Below are 21,821 nucleotides of genomic sequence, written 5' to 3' on the forward strand. Positions count from 1 at the left end.
CCAATACTACAGCTTCTATTAAATAACAGGACTACAACTAGGATTTGTCTTTTTCCCCTCGATAATTCAAATTAAGAGGATATTGAAGAAACTTGATTTTAGTAATTTTTATAGCAGCTTATTTGGAAAATGGAAAAAGTGCCTGAGTCCCAGATATTTGGAAGATCGATTCTCCTCTCCACTGTTCATAATACTAGTATATCTTAAGGCAATCTAACAGAAAATGCACTGCCTTTCTTATTAAGCTCCATTTTAAATTGTCTTACTTAGTGCTTACTGTTCCCATGTAATTGCATAAAAGGAGGTATAACTTTAGTGGCTAACTATTTCAGACCACTACATCTACCTTAACGCCGTCGGAATGACTTTGAAGACATGGCTAAGTCGTGTATGCTCAATGTTTAGCCTAACAGAAGCCAATTAATCAGTTATGAGAAAAGCACCACGTCAATGAATTTTTCCCTACTGAAGTCAGACCACATCAAAGCCAACTGCACGGGTCTGCATGACTTATTCTTTAATAAAGTATAAGTAAATAAAAAGAAAATGTCATTAAACCATAAGGAAAAATTGTCTATTGCCAAAATAATAAGTTTACTGATATACACTGAATACAGCAAATTAATTTCAATAAAAACTCCTCTTGCCCTTAGCTAGCCCCTCCTTTTAATCTCTTATGTTCAGTTGTTATTTTTCAATCTGGCAACTAAAAAGAAAACTAGAGGCTTAGTAACAGTCCAATACCAGAAAATTATACAAACAAGTTTGCTTAGTCATTTCTGCTAATGTATTTTTATTGATGAATTTCCTAGTATTAGAAATGGAAAAGATCATTCTAGAACTTTAAGTCAATTTTTGAACTGTAATACAATTAGTTCTTTTTAACCCTAATGTTTACCAGTCTCCATCTTAAAAGGAAAAAAAAAAATCTCTCTCTCATCCCTAAATGAACCATAGCAAATGAACAAGATCTCATCATCATCCAGACAGGACAAAGATTTCTATAGTAAAGAATGAGGAATGTGCTTAGATTGCACTGACTGCATGATTTAGGACTGCTTGTTTAGAGGAAAAGCAGCTATATAGGAAAACACCTTTTATGCACTGCTGCAGAGAATGAACTCTTATTCTAAGCAATCAGGCAACATAAACTGGTAAGAGATAAACAAGACTTGTGAAACTCAGGGAGAGCTTAAATATGTATACTTTTCTACCTTGCTATAGAAGCAAAGAGAAAAATTCAGTCAAACTTGTCCATTCCCTTTACAAAAGTGGCACTGATGAGAAAGTCAAATGAATAAAAAAAAAGCACAAGTAGCTAATGTTACCTGAATTACTTATTTCAAACGTCCACACTTACCCTTAATTTCTCTCTTCCTTTCAAATCAAGAGCAGAATGCTCATGTAGTAAGCATTTACTGAATGTTTACTATATACCAGGAAACGTGTGCCTGACTGCCAGGAAGGCATCCTTTCTCTCGGCCCTGGAGAATAAAGAGAAAGTATCTCTGCCCTCAGACAAAGAAAACAGACCATTACAATCTCAAGTGATCAGTACTTGAAAGAATTAAGTCATGGTGGTCTACAGACATTGAAAGGTATTTAAACCATCACCAACCCATCATTCATGCAACCGATATTTATGGAGTATCTAAAATGGGGAAAAACTGTAAGAAAAAAAAAAACTATGCTTAAAGTATACATAGGAATTATTCAGATGGAAAACATTAAAATAAGAAATTGCAAAGCGTAACACTTTAAAGCAAGTTAGGAATTTTAAAGACCTATAATTTTGTACCCTAAAATGACCAAAGGCTGGCACATTTTTTTTTTATCTCCTATAAGAAACGCATCATTGGATGCCACATGCAACATGGCATCAGGTTTAAACAAGCAACTGATGTGCAAAAAAAGCACATCAGGTCAGCAACCTTTTTATATCTGATTTGGAGACTGTTTACTCGACTGTTACCATTTGTGCTTAAAACAAAAAATATCATTAATTAACAAGCTTTGGAATTCTTTTTCTTTTTCTTTCTCTACTTCCAACACTATTCAGTTCTTTGTCGCCCAGGCTAGAGTGAAGTGGCACAATCATAGCTCGCTGCCACCTTGAATTCCTGGGCTCAAGTAATCCTCCCACCTCAGCCTCCCAAGTAACTGAGGCTACAGGCATGTGTCACCATGCCTGGCCCACTCAATTTTAAATAAGACAGAGAAGTAATTATAGCCAAAAGGGAATAGAAAATGCAAACCCAGAGATACAAGCAAGCAAGGAAGCCCAGAAAGCCTTTGTTGATCCTGAAAATTAGAATTTTGTTCTCACATAAACCAAAGCCCAGGGCTCTCACAAGATAAAAAGTCTAATAGGAGGCCCTCTTCATAAGGTGGGACTTTGGAGGGATACATCCTAACGGTGAGAGTGGTTGGGGAGTGGAAGATCCAGGGAGGAATTAAAGCCCTACTGGAGGGAGTATCATATCTTAAGCTTGTTTTAAGGTGGTCTCTGGATTAGTGCCCCTGCATACCTGATATAAGCAAGCTCTCCATGGAGAAAAGTACCTTACTGTGGGCCTCAAATGATTACTACAAATATCTATTGTTTTTTATTTATTTATTTATTTATTTTTTATTTTTTTGAGACAGAGTCTCATTCTGTCACCCAGGCTGGAGTACAGAGGCCTGATCTCAGCTCACTGCAAGCTCCGCCTCCCAGGTTCACACCATTCTCCTGCCTCAGCCTCTGCTACAGGTACCCGCCACCATGCCTGGTTATTTTTTTGCATTTTTTTTAAAAATTAGAGACGAGGTTTCACCATGTTAGCCAGGATGGTCTCGATCTCCTGATCTCGTGATCTGCCTGCCTCGGCCTCCCAAAGTGCTGGGATTACAGGTATGAGCCACCACGACCAGCCAAATATCTATTTTAAAATACAATGTCCTAGCAGATCTCAAAAAACAAGAGGAAAAATATAGTGAAATCGTTTAATATACTTTTTTTTTTTTTTTGGCGACAAAGTCTTGTTCTGCCGCCAAGGCAGTGGCATGATCTCAGTTCACTGCAACCTCTGTCTCCCAAGTTCAAGTGATTCTCCTGCTTCAGCCTCCAGAGTAGCTGGGACTGTAGGTGCACACCACCATGCCCAGCTAATTTTTGTATTTTTAGTAGAGAGGGGGTTTTGCCATGTTGGCCAGGCTGGTCTTGAACTTCTGACCTCAAGTGACCCGCCCATCTTGGCCTCCCAAAGTGCTGTGATTATAGGTGTGAGCCACCACGCCCAGCCAGTTTGATATACTTTTAATTGGTACTAGCAGAAAAGGAGAGAATGGGATAAAGGTAGTAACTGAAGATAGTTGAAAATATCCTAGAAGCAATTAGACACAATCAAATTCCAGAAGCAAACAATGTCCAAACAAGATCAATAAAAAGAAATCCAAAACCAAACATATCATCACAAAATAGCAGGAAAAAAACAAAGATTAGTTGGGTGCAGTGGCACAGGCCTGTAGCTCCAGCTATTTGGGAGGCTGATGCAGGATGACTGCTTGTGCCCAGGAGTTGGAGGCCAGCCTGGGCAAAACAGCAAGACCTTGTCTCAAACAAAAACAAAAACTAAAGACAAAGATAAACCTAAAAAGCAAGTACAGAAAGAAAAACGCAGATTATATTCAAAGAGCAACATCAGAACAGCTGATTTTTCAAAACCAACAATGAAGCCAAGATAGTTTAATACCTGCAGTGTGCTGAAAAAAAATAGCTGCCAAATTAAAATTCTGTTATCAAGCAAATGTCTCTAAAGAAAGAAGAAAAATAATCGCATTTTGGAAGGTCTGAGTTGAAAGAGAAAATAAAGAGCAAAAAAGAGGAAAATTTACAGACAGCTCCAAACAAACATTGATTATACAAAAGAATAACAATACCTTGAGAAGTTTTAAAAAATAGAAGACATAACAATAAAAACACAGTGTATCGAAGAGATTTCAAAGTATTCTTTCTAAAGTTCTTTTATTATATGAAAAAATGATAAAATTACAATACCAGGCTTTGTTAAGTTATAGCTGCAAGTCACAACATGTATGACGACAACTAATTACAGAATAAAAATAACACGTATTTCCAAACCAGAAAGGGGGAAAAGTAAAATCATAAAAAGAATCCAAAAGAATGTTAAGAAGGGAGAAGAACAAAATCTAGAACATAAGAAACATAGGGAAAAAAAGTTAAACTGGAATATGATTAATTATATCAAATATAAGTGGAATAAATTATCCAGGTAAAAGACAAAGACTATCATGTCAGACCAAATTAAAAAAGAAATCCAAATGAACCAGAATAACCCAAACAATTCTGAAAAATCATAAAGCTGGAAGAATTATGCTATCTGATTTTAAACTTATTACAAGGCTATAGTTGTCAAAACAGTGTATTGGCAAAAGGATAAAACATAGATCAAGGGAACAGAATAAAGAGTACAGAAATACACCCACACAAATAAGGCCAATTAATTTTTGACAGAGGTACAAAGGCAGTTCAATGGAGAAAGGACATATATATATATATATATATATATATATATATATATATATATATATATATATATTTTTTTTTTTTTCCCCCCGAACACCACGGTCTGCCTCTAGTGTCCAGGTTGGAGTGCAGGGGCATGATCTTAGCTCACTGCAACTTTCGCCTACTAGGTGCAAGTGATTCTCCTGCCTCAGCCTCCCAAGTAGCTACAACCACAGGTGTGCATCACAATGCCCTGCTAATTTTTGTATTTTTAGTAGAGACAGGGTTTTACCATATTGCCCAGGCTGGTCTCAATTTTCCTTTTTTTTTTGAGACGGAGTCTTGCTCTGTTGCCCAGGCTGGAGTGCAGTGGCGCGATCTCGGCTCACTGCAAGCTCCACCTGCCGGGTTCGCACCATTCTCCTGCCTCAGCCTCTCGAGTAGCTGGGACTACAGGCGTCCACCACCACGCCTGGCTAATTTTTTTGTATTTTTGGTAGAGACGGGGTTTCACCATGTTAGTCAAGATGGTCTCGATCTCCTGACCTCATGATCTGCCTGCCTGGGCCTCCCAAAGTGCTGGGATTACAGGCATGAGCCACCAAGCCCAGCCTGGTCTCAAATTTCTGAGCTCAACTGACCCACCCACTTTGGCCTCCCAAAGTGCTGGGATTACAGGCATAATAATCTTTTCTTTTTTTTTTTTTTTTTTTGAGACGGAGTCTCGCTCTGTCGCCGGGGCTGGAGCGCAGTGGCAGGATCTCAGCTCACTGCAAGCTCCGCCTCCCGGGTTTACGCCATTCTCCTGCCTCAGCCTCCTGTGTAGCTGGGACTACAGGCGCCCGCCACCTCGCCCGGCTAGTTTTTTGTATTTTTTTAGTAGAGACGGGGTTTCACCGTGTTCGCCAGGATGTTCTCGATCTCCTGACCTCGTGATCCGCCCGTCTCGGCCTCCCAAAGTGCTGGGATTACAGGCTTGAGCCACCGCACCCGGCCAATAATCTTTTCTATAAATTGTTGTGGAAGACTTGGAGATCAGTATGCAAAAAATCATAAACTTCAATCTAAATCTCACACTTTATATAAACGATAATCCATAATGAATCATAGATATAAACGTAAAACTTGGGCCAGATGCGGTAGCTCATGACTGTATAATCCCAGCCTGGGTGACAAGGCAAGACTCTACCTCTGGGAAAAAAACCAACAACATATAAATGTAAAATTATCAAATCTTCTTGCATCCAGGGATTAGGCAGAGTTTGAAGACATGACATTAAAGACATGGGCTGTAAAATTCATAAACTGAACTTCATCAACATTAAAATATTTCTGCTCTGTGAAAGTCACTATTTAGAAAATAAGCCAGACACAAGAAGAATGTATTTGCAAATCACAAATCTGAATAAAGAACTTGTATCTGTAACATACAAAAAACTCAACATAAGAAAACTCAATTTAAAAATGGGCAAAAGACATGAACATACACACCACAAAAGAAGATATACAGATAAGTATGTGAAAAGATACACAACACTTCCAGACAGCAGAGAAAATGAAATTAAATCATACCACTACCACTACAGATCTATTAAAATAGCTAAAATTTAAAAAAAACAGAAAACAAAACTGACTATACCAAAAGCTGGCGTGGATGCAGAGTAACAGTAACTAATTCATTCCTGGTGGGAAAGCAAAATGGTTTTGGAAAACAGTTTGGCAGTTTCTTATAGAGTTAAACATGTACTTAACTATACAACCAGCATTCCCACTCCTAGGTATTTACTCAAGAGAAATGGAAACCTGTATCTACACAAAAACCTACACACAAACATTTAAGGCAGCTTTATCTATAATTGTGAAAAAATAGAAACCACCAAGGTGTCCAACAGTTACATGAATAAACAAATGGCTTGCCATGGGATGCTTAGCAATGAAAAGGAACAGATTACTGATTTGTGCAACAAAATGGGTGAATCGTTTTTCTTTTTTTAGTAGAGACAGGGTCTCGCTTTGTTGCCCAGGCTGGTCTCAAACGCCTGGCCTCAAGCAATCCTTTGGCTTCAGCCTCCCAAAGTGGCAGGATTACAGGTGTGAGCTGCTACACCTGAACAATATGGTGAATCTTAAAGTGAAGAAGCCAGAAACAAAAGCCTACATATTGTATACTTCCATTTATATCAGGGGTCCCCAGTCTCCGGGCCATGGGCCTGTACCAGTTTGTGGCCTGTTAGGAACCAGGCTACACAGCAGGAGGTGAGCAGCGGGAGTCACTCGCATTACTGCCTGAGCTCTGCCTCCTGTTCGATCAGCAACATTAGATTCTCATAGGAGAACCCTACTGTGAACTGCGCATGTGAGGGATCTAGGTTTCGTGCTCCTTATGAGACTCTAACGCCTGATGATCTGTTATCATCAGGCACTAGATTCTTGAGGAGGTGGAGCTCAATTTTCCTCCTTTCAGAAAAGGAAATAAGCATGGAAAGGGAGCCTAAATTTCTCCCTTTCCATGCTTATTAATCACAAGGACATTCCTAAGTCCAATGAGCTTGGAAACGGAGAAATAGCAACTCTACAGTAGAAAAACCTGGCAGACTTTACTGAAGTATCACTAGTGCTAAGTCACTTTGACATCATATGCCCCTGATACAATGTGATGAGAAGGGCACTTCACCTCTGTGGTAGTCTTCTCAAAAATCCATAACCACAATTTAATCTTGAGAAAATATCAAACCTGTATTGAAGGACATTCTATAAAATACATCACCAGTCTTCTTCAAAAGTTTCCAAGTAATGAAAATTAAAGACAGACTAAGAAGCTTCACAGGCTGGAGGATACTAAGGAGACATGATGACTAAATTAATGTGGTATCCTGGACTGGCTCCTTGAACAGAAAAAGGATATAACTGGTAAACAAATAAAGCTTGTAGTTGGGTTAATACTATTATACCGATGTTAATTTCTTAATTATTTTATTATTTATATTATTCATTTTTTTTTTTTTTAGAGATGGGGTCTCACTTTGTCACCCAGGCAGGAGTCCAGTGGTGTGATCCTAGCTCTCCCAGTTCATAGCAGCCTCGAACTCATGGGCTCAAGCGATCCTCCTGCCTCAGCCTCCTAAGTAGCTAGGACTACAGGCACATGTCACCATGCCCACCTAACTTTAATTTTTTGTAGAGATGGGGTCTTGCCATGTTGCCCACGTTGTTCTCAAACTCCTGGCCTCAAGCAATCCTCCCCACCACGGCGTCCAGTTACCAGGGTAACAGGTGTGAGCCACCACGCCTGGCCCAATTTCTTAGTGTTGATGACATATCACCGCTATGGCAAGATGTGAACATTAGGAGATACTGAGGGAAGCATATATGGAGATTCTATCTGTAACTCCTGTAAATCTAAAATTTTCAATGTTACAAGTTAAATACTGCCAATATTTAACTTGAAATGCTAAAGAGGATGAGATGCTAGAGAAGATGAGGAAAAACTGAAACTCATACATTTCTAGTGTGAATGCAAAATAGTACTGTACAGCCATTCTAGAAAACAGTTTGGCAACTTCTTTACAAAGAAGTTAAATGTACATTTTTCATATGACCCAGCAATCCAACTCAAAGTTATTTACCCTAGAAAAATGAAAACTTATGTCCACAAAAGCCTATAATGTTATGTTCACAGCAGCTCTATTCATAATCAACAAAGAATGAAAACCAAAATGTCCTTCAAGGAGTGAATGGATAAAAATAACTATAATCTATCCATAAACGGAATACTACTAATAAAAAGGAACTAACCATTTACACACACAATAAATTTGATGAATCTCAGAGGCAGTATGCTGAATGAAATAAGCCAGTCTCAAAATATTACATAATGTTTGATTTCATTTATATGAACATTTATGAAAAGATAAAACTGTAGTGAGGCTGGGCACGGTGGCTCACACCTGTAATCCCAGCACTTAGGGAGGTTGAAGCGGACGGATCACTAGGTCAGGAGAGCAAGACCATCCTAGTTAACATAGTGAAATCTAGTCTCTACTAAAAATACAAAAAATTAGCCGGGCATGGTGGCGGGCGCCTGTAGTCCCAGCTACTCGGGAGGCTGAGGCAGGAGAATGGCATGAACCTGGGAGGTGGAGCTTGCAGTGAGCTGATGCGCCAATGCACTCCAGCCTGGGTGAGAGAGTGAGACTCTGTCTCAAAAAAAAAACAAAACAAAAACAAAAACAAAAAACTGTACTAACTCAGAACAGAAACAGTGGTTGCTAGAGATTAGGGGTGGGAGGCTGGGTATGTTACCAAGGGTAACATGCAGAAGGTGATATAACTGTTCTATGTCCCAGTTGTGATGGTAGTTACTTGAATCTATGTATATATTAAAATTCATAAAACAGTATACACAAAAAGGAGTCAATTTTACTGTATATTAATTGGAAAAATAAAATTTAAAAAAAGGAAAAAAATTCTATCACATGCTGTCTAAAAGAGATACACCTAGGCTGGGCACGGCTGCTCACGCCTGTAATCCCAGCACTTTGGGAGGCCGAGGTGGGCAGATCACCTGAGGTCAGGAGCTCAAGACCACCCTGGCCAAAACAGTGACACCCATCTCTACTAAAAACACAAAAATGAGCTGGGTGTGGTGATGCATGCCTGTAGTCCCAGCTACTCTTAGAGGCTGAGGCAGGGGAATCGCTTGAACCAGGGAGGTGAAGGTTGTAGCGAGATAGCACCATTGCACTACAGCCTGGGAGACAGAGTGAGACTCCTTCTTGTAAAAAAAAAAAAAAAAATTAATAAATAAGTAAAAGAGATACATCTAGGTCAGGTGTGGTGGCTCACATCTGTAATCCCAGCACTTTGGGAGGCCAAGGTGGGTGCATCACTTGAGGTCAGCAGTTTGAGATCAGCCTGGCCAACATAGCGAAACCTCATCTCTACTTAAAAACAACAACAACAACAACAACAACAACAACAACAAAACACAAAACTTAGCTGGGTGTGGTGGCAGGTGCCTATAATCCCAGCTACTTGGGAGGCTGAGGCTGGAGAACTGCTTGAACCCAGGAGGTGGAGGTTGCAGTGAGCACTCCAGCATGGCTGACAGAGACTCCATCACAAAATAAATAAATAAATAAATAATACATTTAAAACATGGGATATATACACACGATGTATACATGTATTGAAACATCACAATACATCACAATATATCCCATAAATATGTACGATTATATATCAATTAGAAATTAAGAGCTGGGCAGAGCTCAGGGATCCCTGCACTTTGGGAGACTGAAGAGGAAAGATGGTTTGAGGCTGAGTTCGTGACCAGCCTGGGCAACACAGCAAGTCTACCATCTCTACAGAAAAATTTAAAAGCTAGCTAAGTATGGCACACGCACCTGTGATCCTAGCTACTCAGAAGGCTGAAGTAGGAGATCATGTGAACCCAGGAGTTCAAGGCTTCAGTGAGTTATGATCACAATGCTGCACTCCAACCTGGCTGACAGAGACCCTGCCTCAAAATCAATTAATCAATAAATTTTAAATAAAATAAAACATAGGCTACACATAGTTTGTTCATAAAAATCCAGTATTTCAAAACATGTGGGATACAATTAAAGCAGGACTTAGAAATGTATAAACTTAGGCCAGGCGCAGTTGCTCATGCCTGTAATCCCAGCACTTTGGGAGGCTGAGATGAGTGGATCACTTGAACCTAGGAGTTCGAGACCATCCTGGGCAACATGGCAAGACCTTGCCTCTACAAAAATAAAAATTAAAAAAATCAGCTGGGCGCAGTGGCTCACACCTGTAATCCCAGCACTTTGGGAGGCCGAGGCAGGTGGATCACAAGGTCAGGAGATCGAGACCATCCTGGCTAACAGGGTGAAACCCTGTCTCTACTAAAAATACAAAAATTAGCTGGGCATGGTGGTGGGCGCCTGTAGTCCCAGCTACTCAGGAGGCTGAGGCAGGAGAATGGTGTGAACCTGGGAGGCGGAGCTTGCAGTGAGCTGAGATGGCACCGCTGCACTCCAGCCTGGTGACACAGTGAGACTCTATTTCAAAAAAAGAAAGAAAGACAGAGAGAAAGAGAGAGAGGGAAGGAGGGAGGGAGGGAGAATTAGGGTAAATGTCCAATATCAAGAATGGAAATGAGGCAGTGAGGGATGAATTAGGGTAAACGTCCAGTATAATGAATGGAAATGATACATCACTACAGATCCTACAGATGGTAAAAAGACAATATCATGAACAACTTTTGCCCATAAACTTGAAATTCCCAGAAGAAAAATAATTTATCAAAACTGATACAAGATGCCAGTCTGATTCTCAGGAAGAAAAAACAAAAACTGACACAAAAAATGAAAACCATAAATGGTCCCATAACCAATAAATTCAATCAGTATTGTTTCAACCTGTTCTATCCTAATGTCTTTGTACTGCACAGCTTAACATTTTTTCAAAACATTTGTTTAAACTGAACTTGCTTCCCACTCCTCTCCAGGTCTCTCTGCTTTTATACATTGATTATGCCTTCCAATACTGCTTGCTAAGAGAAATCCTACTCGCCCTTCAAGAATCAGCAAACTTTACATCCGCTATGAAGCATTCCCATCTCTCTCCAAAATGAGCCAAGTACCTCTTCTACAGGGCCACAGCAACCCCATATACTCTCTGACATTGTCACACTGAATGTATTTTGTTTACATACACCTCTCTCCTCAGATTAAGAATTCAAGTACTTTGGACTTTATTTCTCTTGGTGTATGCCCCGTGGTTCACCCCATTGCCCAGGCTGGTCTCAAACTCCTGAACTCAGGTGATCCAACCGCTTCAGCCTCCCAAAGTACTAGGGTTACAGGCACGAGCCACTGTGCCCTGCCTGTGGTTGATTTTTAAAATGCTCCTCAGTCTTACCTATAAATGTTATTGCATCCATCCTTTTTAAACCAGAGAAAAAAGGTTTCCTACTATCACTTACCAAAGAGATGTGAAACTAGTCAGTATGGGTGAATGATGTTTCTTGGAGCTTTTATGAGGTTCCAGGCTGCATGATTTACCATGTGATGAGCACACTGCTTGACAAGCCTTGACAGAGCTACAAAAACAGTTCAGCACTCCGTTACTGAATGGATCTTGGATTTAAAAGACATCATGAGGTTGCAGAAGGATAAGTACACTAGAACCACTAACACCTACATCTGATGTTGGATATGTGATTTAACCTACCTGATTAAAGTGAGAAAACTGCAGAATATAAGGATTATCACCCTTCTCCCACTCCCTTCTTCACTGCCATGAAGGTAGGTTACATAGGAGACAACCATCATCTCTGTAGGTGATCAATAACCAACAGTTAATAAGGTAGGTTGTCCTAAAACTGACAAAAATAGAATAGGCTGGAAGCAAGGGCAGTAAAACTGGTTGCCTTTCAATTCTGAAGATATTATGTGAATGCCTATGTCAGTCACCGATTCTTGGGATATATCTTTTTTGTGTGTGTGACAGGGTCTTGCTCTGTTACCCAGGCTGGAATGCAGTGGTACGATCATAGCTCACTGCAGCCTTGACCTCCCAGGCTCAAGCAATCCTCCTCCCTCAGCTTCTTTAGTAGCTGGGACCATAGGCATACACTACTGTCCCCTGCTAATTAAATTTTTTTCTTTTTTTCTTTCTCTTTTTCTTTTTTCTTTTTTGCTGAGATGAGGTTTTGTTATGCTACCCAGGCTGGTCTGGAAGTCCTAAGCTCAAGCAATCCTCCTACCTTGGCCTCCCAAGATGCCGGGATTACAGGCATGAGACACTATGCCCAGCCAGATTTATCACTGTTAAACCAGCAAGTCCATGACCTAAGTAATGTCTTTCTCATTTTATAGAAGGTAAAACTGCATAACCTTTCCAATGTCAGAGATAGTGATTGCAAAACATTTGTCTAGATTCACAGCCTATTCTTCTGTTCTACAGCAAGGGACTGTAAACTGGGACCACAAACACAGCTAACCCCCATACCCATGGTTTCAGTTACCCGCAGTCAACTGCAGTCTGAAAATATTAAATGGAAAATTCCAGAAATAAACAATTTGTAAGTTTTATTTTTGTTTGTTTTTAGAGATGGGGCTTCACTCAGTCACCCAGGCTGGAGTGCAGTGGTGCAACCGTGGCTCACTGTAGCAGCCTCTACCTCCCATCTCTGCCTCCCTTGTAGTTGGGACCATGGGCATATACCACCACTCCCGGCTTTTTTTTTTTTTTTTTTGTAAAGAAGGTTTCTCACTATGTTGTCCGGGCCGGTCTTGAACTCCTGGGCTCAAGCAATCCTCCCACCTTACCCTCCCAAAGTGCTGGGATTACAGGCATGAGCCATTGCACCCAGCCATGTTTTAAATTGTACATGGTTCTGAGTAATGTGATGAAATCTTGCACCATCTAGTACCATCCCGCCCTGGATGTGAATCATCCCTTTGTCCAGCTGTATATGCCACCTGCTCATTAAGTCACTTGGTAGCCTTCTTGGTTACTTGAATGTTGCAGTATTGCAGTGCTTATCTTCAAGTTACCTTATTTTACTTAAGAAATTCCCCAAAGTGCAAGAGTAGCAATGCTGAGAATCTGGAAATGCCAATGTGAAGCTGTAAAGTGCTTCCTTTAAGTAAAAAGGTGAAAGTTCTTGACTTAATATGGAAAAAAAATTGTATGCGGAAATTGCTAAGATCTATAGTAAGAACAAATCTTCTATCAGTGATAATGTGAAGAGGGAAAAATAAATTCACAGTTGTTTTGCTGTCATACCTCAAACTGCAAAAGTTATAACCGCAGTATGTGATAAATGCTTAGTTAAGAAGGAAAAGGCATTAAATTTGCGGGTAGAAGACATGAACAGAAAACTGTGTTCCAACTTGATGACAATCAGGTTTGGTATTATCTGTGGTTTCAGGAATCCACTGGGGATCTTGGAATATATTTCCCACAGATGGCTGGGAACAGGACTACTCTGTGTGTGTGTCTCCTATCTGGCTCACATATTACTTTTTAAAAATTGAGATAAAATCCATTTAGGGTACAACTGGTACCCTAAAATGGTGTGTTTTAGTATATTCACAATGTTGTGGAACCATCCCTACTAACTGATTCCAGAACACGTCATCGCCCCAAAAAGAAACTCAGTACCTCACAGGAGTAACTCCTGACAGCCTCTTCCTACAGTCCTCTGGCAACCAAAAATCTGCTTTCTGTCTCCATGTATTTGCCTATTATGGACATTTCACATAAATGGAATCATGCAATATGTGGCCTCTTTCACTTAGCAAAATGTCTACAAGGTTATCCATTGTTGCAAGTATCAGTAGTTAATTTCCCTTTGTGGCTGAATTCACTGTATAAATATACCACATTTTGGTTATCCATTCATTGATTGACGGATATTTGGACTGTCTCCACTTTTTGGCTACTATGAACAATGTTGCTAGGTGCATTTGTGTACAAGTTTTTCACTTTTTTTTTCTTTTTCTTTTTTTAGAGTCAGGACCTTGCTCTGTCACCCAGGCTGGAGTGCAAGTGGCATGATCATAGCTCATTTCACTGCAGCCTCACACTCCTGAGCTTAAGTGAGCATCCTACCTTAGCCTTCCAAGTAGCTGGGACTATGGGTGTGTGCCACCACGCCCAGCTAATTTTCTGTATTTTTAGTAGAGACGGGGTTTTGCCATGTTGCCCAGGCTGGTCTTAAACTCCTGGATTCAAGCGATTATCCCATCTCAGCCTTCTAAAGTGTTGGGACTACAGCATAAGCCACAGTGCCCAGCCTTCACACTGTTTTTACAAAGTGAATCGGGGCCAGGCGTAGTGGCTCACACCTGTAATCCCACCAGTTTGGGAGGCCGAGGCAGGCGGATCACCTGAGGTCAGGAGTTCGTGACAGCCTTGGCCAACATGGTGAAACCCCATCTCTACTAAAAATACAAAATTAGCCAGGCGTGGTGGTGGTGGGCACCTGTAATCCCAGCTACTTGGGAGCCTGAGACAGGAGAATCACTTGAACCTGGGAGGTGGAGGTTACAGTGAGCTGAGACTGCGCCATCGCACTCCAGTCTGGACGACAAGAGCGAAATTCCGTCTCAAAAAAAAAAAAAAAAAGTATTAAGTTGAATTATGTATTAACATTGTTCATAATTAATATTTTTCAAAGTGATAGTTACCAACACTAAAAAAAAATTTAACTTTCTATTTCTTAAAAGAAATAAAGGAGGAGGGAGGGCAGGTAGGTCTCTCTGTCTGGTAACAACGGTTCTTCCTTCCTGCACTGACAAAAACCACCTGGGTATGCTAAGCTGTGACTGTTCAACAACTGGCTCTTTTAAAAGACACCCAATGGAGATACCACACGTAAACCTGGACAACTCTTCCTTTACCTTATTGGCTCGACTCCTGAAGGCATTTGAGCTATCAATCCCTGGTCTATACTAAATACATAAATTTATAAACAAATAATAAGACAGGGGAAACTCTTACTTAAGACTACAAAAATTATGGAACTGAAAATGCAGTTCAACAATGACATCAGTGGCCATGAACTATCTGGTAAATGTATATAGAGTAGTATGTACACGTACTTTTTTTTTGAAGAAAAAAACTATTACAGGCTCAGGAAATCTGTAAACTTCAGCAAAATTAGTAATTCCTGAGTTAGACAAACAGAAACACATCTAAGAAGGCTAACTTGGTGATTTACATAAATATTAAAAAATTAAACTGCTCAAACTAAGTATACGCCATTCTTTCCTGAAGGAAGACAAGAAGACAATGTATCCTAGGCTTCAGAGTATGAGACCCAAGCTTGCTGAATGATTAACAAAATGTCAGCCTCAGAAAAAATACAGTGGCATTCAGAGTTAGTCAGGTAGAGATAACAGTTTTACAAAAGGGAACTTTACTTCTGCCTCACATTATTGCTTAGAAAATAAGAACTGAATTTCTTCACTACTGTCCAACCTTAAATCATTTACAATCTTGTATTTTAAAGCATACCCTTTGAATCACATGTCCAAAGAGAATTACTTGGGGGTCAGAGAGGTACCTTAAAATGGCTTTAAAAACTTAAAGCCAAGATTATTTTAAGATTGCTTACCGCCTTGAATCTTAAAACTGTTAAGATATCTAATTACTGAGCTTTCTAAATTAGTGTTCCCAGTTTTTTTTTTTTTTTTGAGACGGAGTCTCGCTCTGTCACCAGGCCTGGAGTGCAGTGGCACTACCTCGGCTCACTGCAACCTCCACTTCCCGGGTTCAAGTGATTCCCCTGCCTCAGCCTGCCGAGTAGCTGGACTACAGGCAAGCACCACCATGCCCGGCTAATTTTTTTTTTTGTATTTTAGTAGAGACAGGGTTTCACTGTGTTGGCCAGGATGGTCTCGAATTCCTAACCTTGTGATCCACCCGCCTGGCCCAGTCTTTTTAAAAGTCAAGACAGAAAGAAAATAATATTTGTATGGCACAATGGGGTAAATGATCAAGACTGCTCTGGATCTGAGGTAACTGGTTTGGATGCTGTATCCAAGCTACATTCTGCATGAATGGCCAGAGGTGTGAGGGGACCAGTATCTCAACACATCTGTAACACACCCTGACACAATACACTGGTTGAGAAATTCTAGTTTGAATAACTTGTGGAGATCACAACCTGAAGAGTCAAAATCCATGCAGCAGGTTGAGAAAACTATTTCACAATTCCCCTTATTTCAAGGGATACGCAATCATCTTTTGCAGCCTTCAATTACAGTCCAGATGTACTAACAGGCAACTATTTCATCTGGAAGATCATCTATTTGGAGATCACTGACACAAAAAAACAAAAACAACAAAGACAAACCAAGCCTCCTTACCTTAGCTCAGAAAGATAAGCCAAAAGAAAACAGGTTAATGGTAAAAATGTATGATTAAATGAAGTTATTGGTTTTTTCCTCCACTTCATATTGATTTATCTTTTCCCATGTCAATTTAAGGTGGTAACCATGGCCAACAACATTCTCTCTCACCTATCACACTAAGACCAAATAAGTAGTAGTGTTTTTGTTTTTTCAAGTGGGGAAATATATATAGCTCAAAAAAAAAAACCCAAAAAAATATCTAGCAACTAACTCCTTGGCAGTTCCCTTGACTCTCTGACCTTCAAGTCCCAAGGTTCTAAGTACATAATAAATAAGAAAACTACCTGTTCAAACCCAACAGAATGTTTTTTTCTGGTTTGATTGAGGCTCTGAATTTGGAACACAAATATTCTCAGTAATACTTGGTAATTCATTAAGTTACTGCTTGTGTAAACTTGCAGGATACTTAACTTTAGGAGATTATAAATCCTAACATGCCCCTGGGGGCCTTCTGCTTTTATTCCTACTTACAAAACATTCAACATTTTTGTTTTTAAAAACAATGCACACAGGCCAGGTGCAGTGGCTCACGCCTATAATCCCAGCACTTTGGGAGGCCAAGGAGGGTGGATCACCTGAGGTCAGGGGTTCAAGACCAGTCTGGCCAGTATGGCACAACCCCATCTCTACTAAAAATACAAAAATTAGCCAGGTGTGGGGGCGCACACCTGTAGTCCCAGCTACTTGGGAGGCTGAGGCAGGAGCATCACTTGAACCCAGGAAGCAGAGGTTGCAGTGAGCTGAGATCGTGCCACTGCACTCCAGCCTGCGTAACAGAGAGAGATTCTGTCTCAAAATAAATAAATACATACATACAAAAAAAAAAATAAAGCAATACACGTAAGTATTACTTCCATAAAACAAACCAGGAAGTACAGTAAAACATAAAATATTAGCATTTGGGCCTTTTGTGTGAATTACATTTCTCTACCTTCAACCCAGAAAAGGGATCCGAGTGTCAATGTGACATAAATGACATAGCAACAGTGTGAGATCTTCCAATGAAGGGAGGTATTAGAAGAAAATCCAAGCAGTTTGATTTGGATTAACAGTTCTACCCAAACACCTAAGAGAAATTTGAACTCCAGTACTGTCTCCTATAATATGGAATATAACAAATGGACAGAAGTCATCATCTCTACACCTTTTTACCATGCCACACAAGCAAAACAAAGTCACAATGTGAAACTTTATTCCACTGGCTATAACCCTCTGGAACCAAAAGATGGAAAACTTCATTTGGGATATACAGTAATCTAAAGAAAAATTCAGCATTTATGAATTTAATAACTGCTGCTACCATTTGAATACCTCTTATAAACCAAACACAGTATCAGATGCATATTCTGATTTTAGAAATAAACAAACTCAGAGGTTAAATAATCTGCCAAAAACAACAGGATTACTAAGTGGTGGAAGCCAGATCTGTTTAGAATTCAAAGCCTAAACGGGTTCTTTTCACTAAATTTAATACTATTTCCTTAATTCTCCAAAGTGATTTATTATAGCCTATCCAAAATACTATAATAAAATGAACTGCTTTAAATTTGGAGGCAAGGAGGGGGTGGGACACTGAGTTTCAATAGTCAGGGTTCTTCATTATTTTCTTACCTGAACAGGCTGGCCACCAGGCCACAAATTGTATAAAAATCAGATTTTAAATGATGAAAAAGCTTTTCTGTGTGGCTGCTGAAGGGAGAAAAGAAGACAACTGAGACATGCCCCACCATGCTGGCTGGGGGTTGGTGACATCTGTGGGCCTCAGTGTTGGGCTCCAGATGCAACAAAGCCTAAAGTTTTGAATATGTATGAAGGTCAATGTGATGTTTTCCAAAAACAGTCATAAAAGATGGCTGTGAAAAACCCACTAGGATAACAACTGTATGTAACAAGAGCATATAGGTAGCTGCAGATGAACGTTCAGGTCCTTAGCTGTGGTGTTTAAAAATTCTTCAGACCAGGCCGGGTGCTCATGCCTGGAATCCCAGCACTCCGGGAGGCCGAAATGGGTGGATTGCCTGAGCTCAGGTGTTCGAGACCAGCCTTGGCAACATGGTGAAACCCCATCTCTACTAAAATACAAAAAAAAAAAAATTAGCCAGGCATGGCGGTGTGCGCCTGTAGTCCCAGCTACTTGGAAGGCTGAGGCAGGAGAATTGCTTGAACCCGGGAGGTGGAGGTTGCAGTGATCTAAGGTTGTGCCACTGCACTCCAGCCTGGCAACAGAGTGAGACGCTGTCTTCCAAAAAAAAAAAAAAAATCTTCAGACCAGTGCGGTGGCTCATGACTGTAATCTCAGCACTTCGGGAGGCTGAGGCAAGAGGACTGCTTGAGCCCAGGAGTTTGAGACCAGCCTGGGCAACATGGTGAGACGTTGTCTCTACAAAAAAATTCAAAAACTACCCACAAAGAAAACCCTAGGTCAAGATAGCTTCACTGGAAGGAAAAATGAACTGGTCAGGAAGACAGACAAATAGAAGCAAATAATGAAAACATTTTATTACAATAAATTATGTAGCAAAATACATGTTTGAATACTTTTAATTGCTAGGCAATAGTCTATTTTCATTTTCATTTTTTTTTTTTTTTTGAGACGGAGTTTCGCTCTTGTTGCCCAGGCTGGAGTGCAATGGCGCAGATTTTGGCTCACTGCAAATTCCGCCTCCCAGGTTCAAGCGATTCTCCTGCCTCGGCCTCCGTAGTAGTTGGGGTTACAGGCATGCACCACCACGCCTGGCTAATTTTGTATTTTTAGTAGAGATGGGGTTTCTCCATGTTGGTCAGGCTGGTCTCGAACTCCCGACCTCAGACCAGTCCGCCTGCCTCGGCCTCCCAAAGTGCTGGGATTACAGGTATGAGCCACTGCACCCGGTCTATTTTCATTTTTTTTACAAAAGGTAGACAACTCCAAAGCAGATGGCCATTTGTAGCCATTCTATATAATCATGAATACACAAAACACTGGCCAGTGGCTCACGCCTGTAACCCCAGCACTCTGAGAGGCTGAGGTGGGTAGATCACCTGAGGTCAGGATTTCGAGACCAGCGTGGCCAACACGGCGAAACCCCACTTCTACTAAAAATACAAAAATTAGCTGGTTAGGTTGGCAAGCTCCTGTAATTCCAGTTACTTGGGAGTCTGACAGAGGAGAACCACTTGAACTCAGGAGGCAGAGATTGCGCTACTACACTCCAGCTTGGGCAACGGAGCGAGACTCCATCTCAAAAAAAAAAAAAAAAAGTTTTAAAGTGCCGATAAATACAAGTTCCTGGTCTGCCTACAGTTATCACTTAATAATACAAAGCAAACAAGAAAGCCAAGTTAGTGGATTACCTGAGAGAACAAGACACAGAGAAGATGTTAATGCAGGGAGGTGGCCTTCTCCAAACACATCCCTAACACACACTATTCAAGTAATTCCCAAACTGTGATAAAAGAACCACTGGGAATAAGACCTCTGATCTATATTCACAAGTCTATAGGTGAGCAAAAGTAGACCTTTTCCTGTGTCTGAGATGGGAAGATTACCTTCTCTATCTAGAAGCAAAAGAACCCTAGACTCACCAAGACTAGCTAATAGACACTGTACATGAGTAATTGAGGTAATCTACACTGGGCGTGAGTTACATACTGATCCACCTCTAGGCAGCAATTCATACCTCACCCACCCAACAGGCTACATTCGAAACAGGAAGTACAGGTCAAAAGTCTAATTAAAAAAATAAGAACTCTTGGCAGCTGAAAATGAAAATAAAGAATGAAGAATGACAGCACTGGCAATAAACACATTGTTTTCTCTGAAAGGGAAGGGAAAGAACTAATGTTGGGCACCTATATGCCAAACATTTTATAAATTTTCTCCTTTAATCCTCAGTAATCCTGAGATGATAATACTAGCTGGTACTCTAGTTATTAATCCTCACAAAAATCCTGAGGTAGGTACTACTAATTCCCATGTTACAGATGAAGAAACTGAAGGTTAGTAAGTTGCCCAAGGTAGTTGTTATCCCAACTGTGTAGAGACAAGAACTCCCAGACTTGAAGAAGTTAAGTAAACTTCCCCAAACTCAAAGTGGGAGTTCTTTCCCACTATCCGGCTGCCTTCCCCTCCCTACCAGCAATCTCAATTAATTATCTATTCTACCCCCTTCTCATTTCTGTAGCTGTTTCAGAAACTATACCTAAGACACAAAGCAAATAGGAGTTATCATAAGAAAACACCTCCAGGCCGGGCGCGGTGGCTCAAGCCTGTAATCCCAGCACTTTGGGAGGCCGAGACGGGTGGATCACGAGGTCAGGAGATCGAGACCATCCTGGATAACATGGTGAAACCCCGTCTCTACTAAGAAATACAAAAAACTAGCCGGGCGAGGTGGCGGGCGCCTGTAGTCCCAGCTACTCGGGAGGCTGAGGCCGGAGAATGGCGTGAACCCGGGAGGCGGAGCTTGCAGTGAGCTGAGATCCGGCCACTGCACTCCAGCCTGGGCTACAGAGCGAGACTCCGTCTCAAAAAAAAAAAAAAAAAAAAAAAAAAAAAAAGAAAACACCTCCAAAAGATACTAAGTTGTGCTATGATATGCCTATTATTAGAAAATGTCAATCAATTTTAAGCTTGGAGGGCAGTGACAGTTTGGAGATCTTCAGCACAATACCTGCCAGAAATGTAGCAGGTACTCAGGATCTGCTGAATGAACAACATCTTTTGAGTGGTTATGAATTCAATAACCCAAAATGACTATCTTGTACTTCTGGATATGACATGATACCATTTTTTGGAAAATAATTTATCCATTCATTTTAAACAGGGTAGCTTTCTTAAAATTTATAGAACATTGATGAGATAGCTAAATTGAGAAATGCCCATTAAAGCATTAGTCATAACTTCAGGAAAATTCCAAGTGTTCACTTTTCCAAGCAAATTAAAATGTTTCAGCTAATAAAACCTGTCAGAAAAACCCACAAGACAAGAAAGTATAAAAAGAAAAGAGGAGCCAATATAAGAGCATTTAAGATGTCACACATAAAAAATTATAAAACATTAACCTAACTTGTACCTTGGTATTTAACCCTAAAACTGTCACCTCAGATAACACAATATTTTCCATGCAAGAAAACATTATCACCATGAATGTAAAGCTTGCCCACCATAGCAACTGTTGCTAAGAACGGTTTTTTAATATCTAAGACTGAAAGACAGAATTTGTAGAAACCAGTTAAAATGCCACTCCTAGCAGTATCTTGTGATACTGTGAGTGCTTTCACCTTAAACATTTTAAAAGACTCAATCTTTGACTTCTACATGTTTTTTTTTTTTTTAAAAAAAAGGTACATCTGGGAGCACTCAGTGTAAGAAAACTACCAATTGTCTATAACCCAAT

The 21,821-nt window shown here is 40.3% G+C and overlaps 2 protein-coding genes across 4 annotated transcripts in view; both read right to left on the bottom strand.

The window, feature by feature from the left end:
• The window catches only part of REM1 (RRAD and GEM like GTPase 1), a 753,594-nt gene that overhangs the window by 702,932 nt on the left and 28,841 nt on the right, over positions 1–21,821 (bottom strand). The window lies entirely within an intron of this gene.
• Positions 1–21,821, bottom strand: part of CSNK2A1 (casein kinase 2 alpha 1) — a 65,625-nt gene that overhangs the window by 36,933 nt on the left and 6,871 nt on the right. The window contains exon 2 of one of the 3 annotated variants that reach the window (XM_050807179.1): positions 11,502–11,618. The exons of the other annotated variants lie outside the window; for them this stretch is intronic. The gene's annotated coding sequence lies outside the window, so the exon portion shown is untranslated. The remainder of the gene's footprint in view (positions 1–11,501; positions 11,619–21,821) is intronic. 3 annotated transcript variants of the gene reach the window in all.

This window comes from Macaca thibetana, chromosome 10 (genome assembly GCF_024542745.1).
Source record: "Macaca thibetana thibetana isolate TM-01 chromosome 10, ASM2454274v1, whole genome shotgun sequence".
NCBI classification, from domain to species: Eukaryota; Metazoa; Chordata; class Mammalia; order Primates; family Cercopithecidae; genus Macaca; species Macaca thibetana.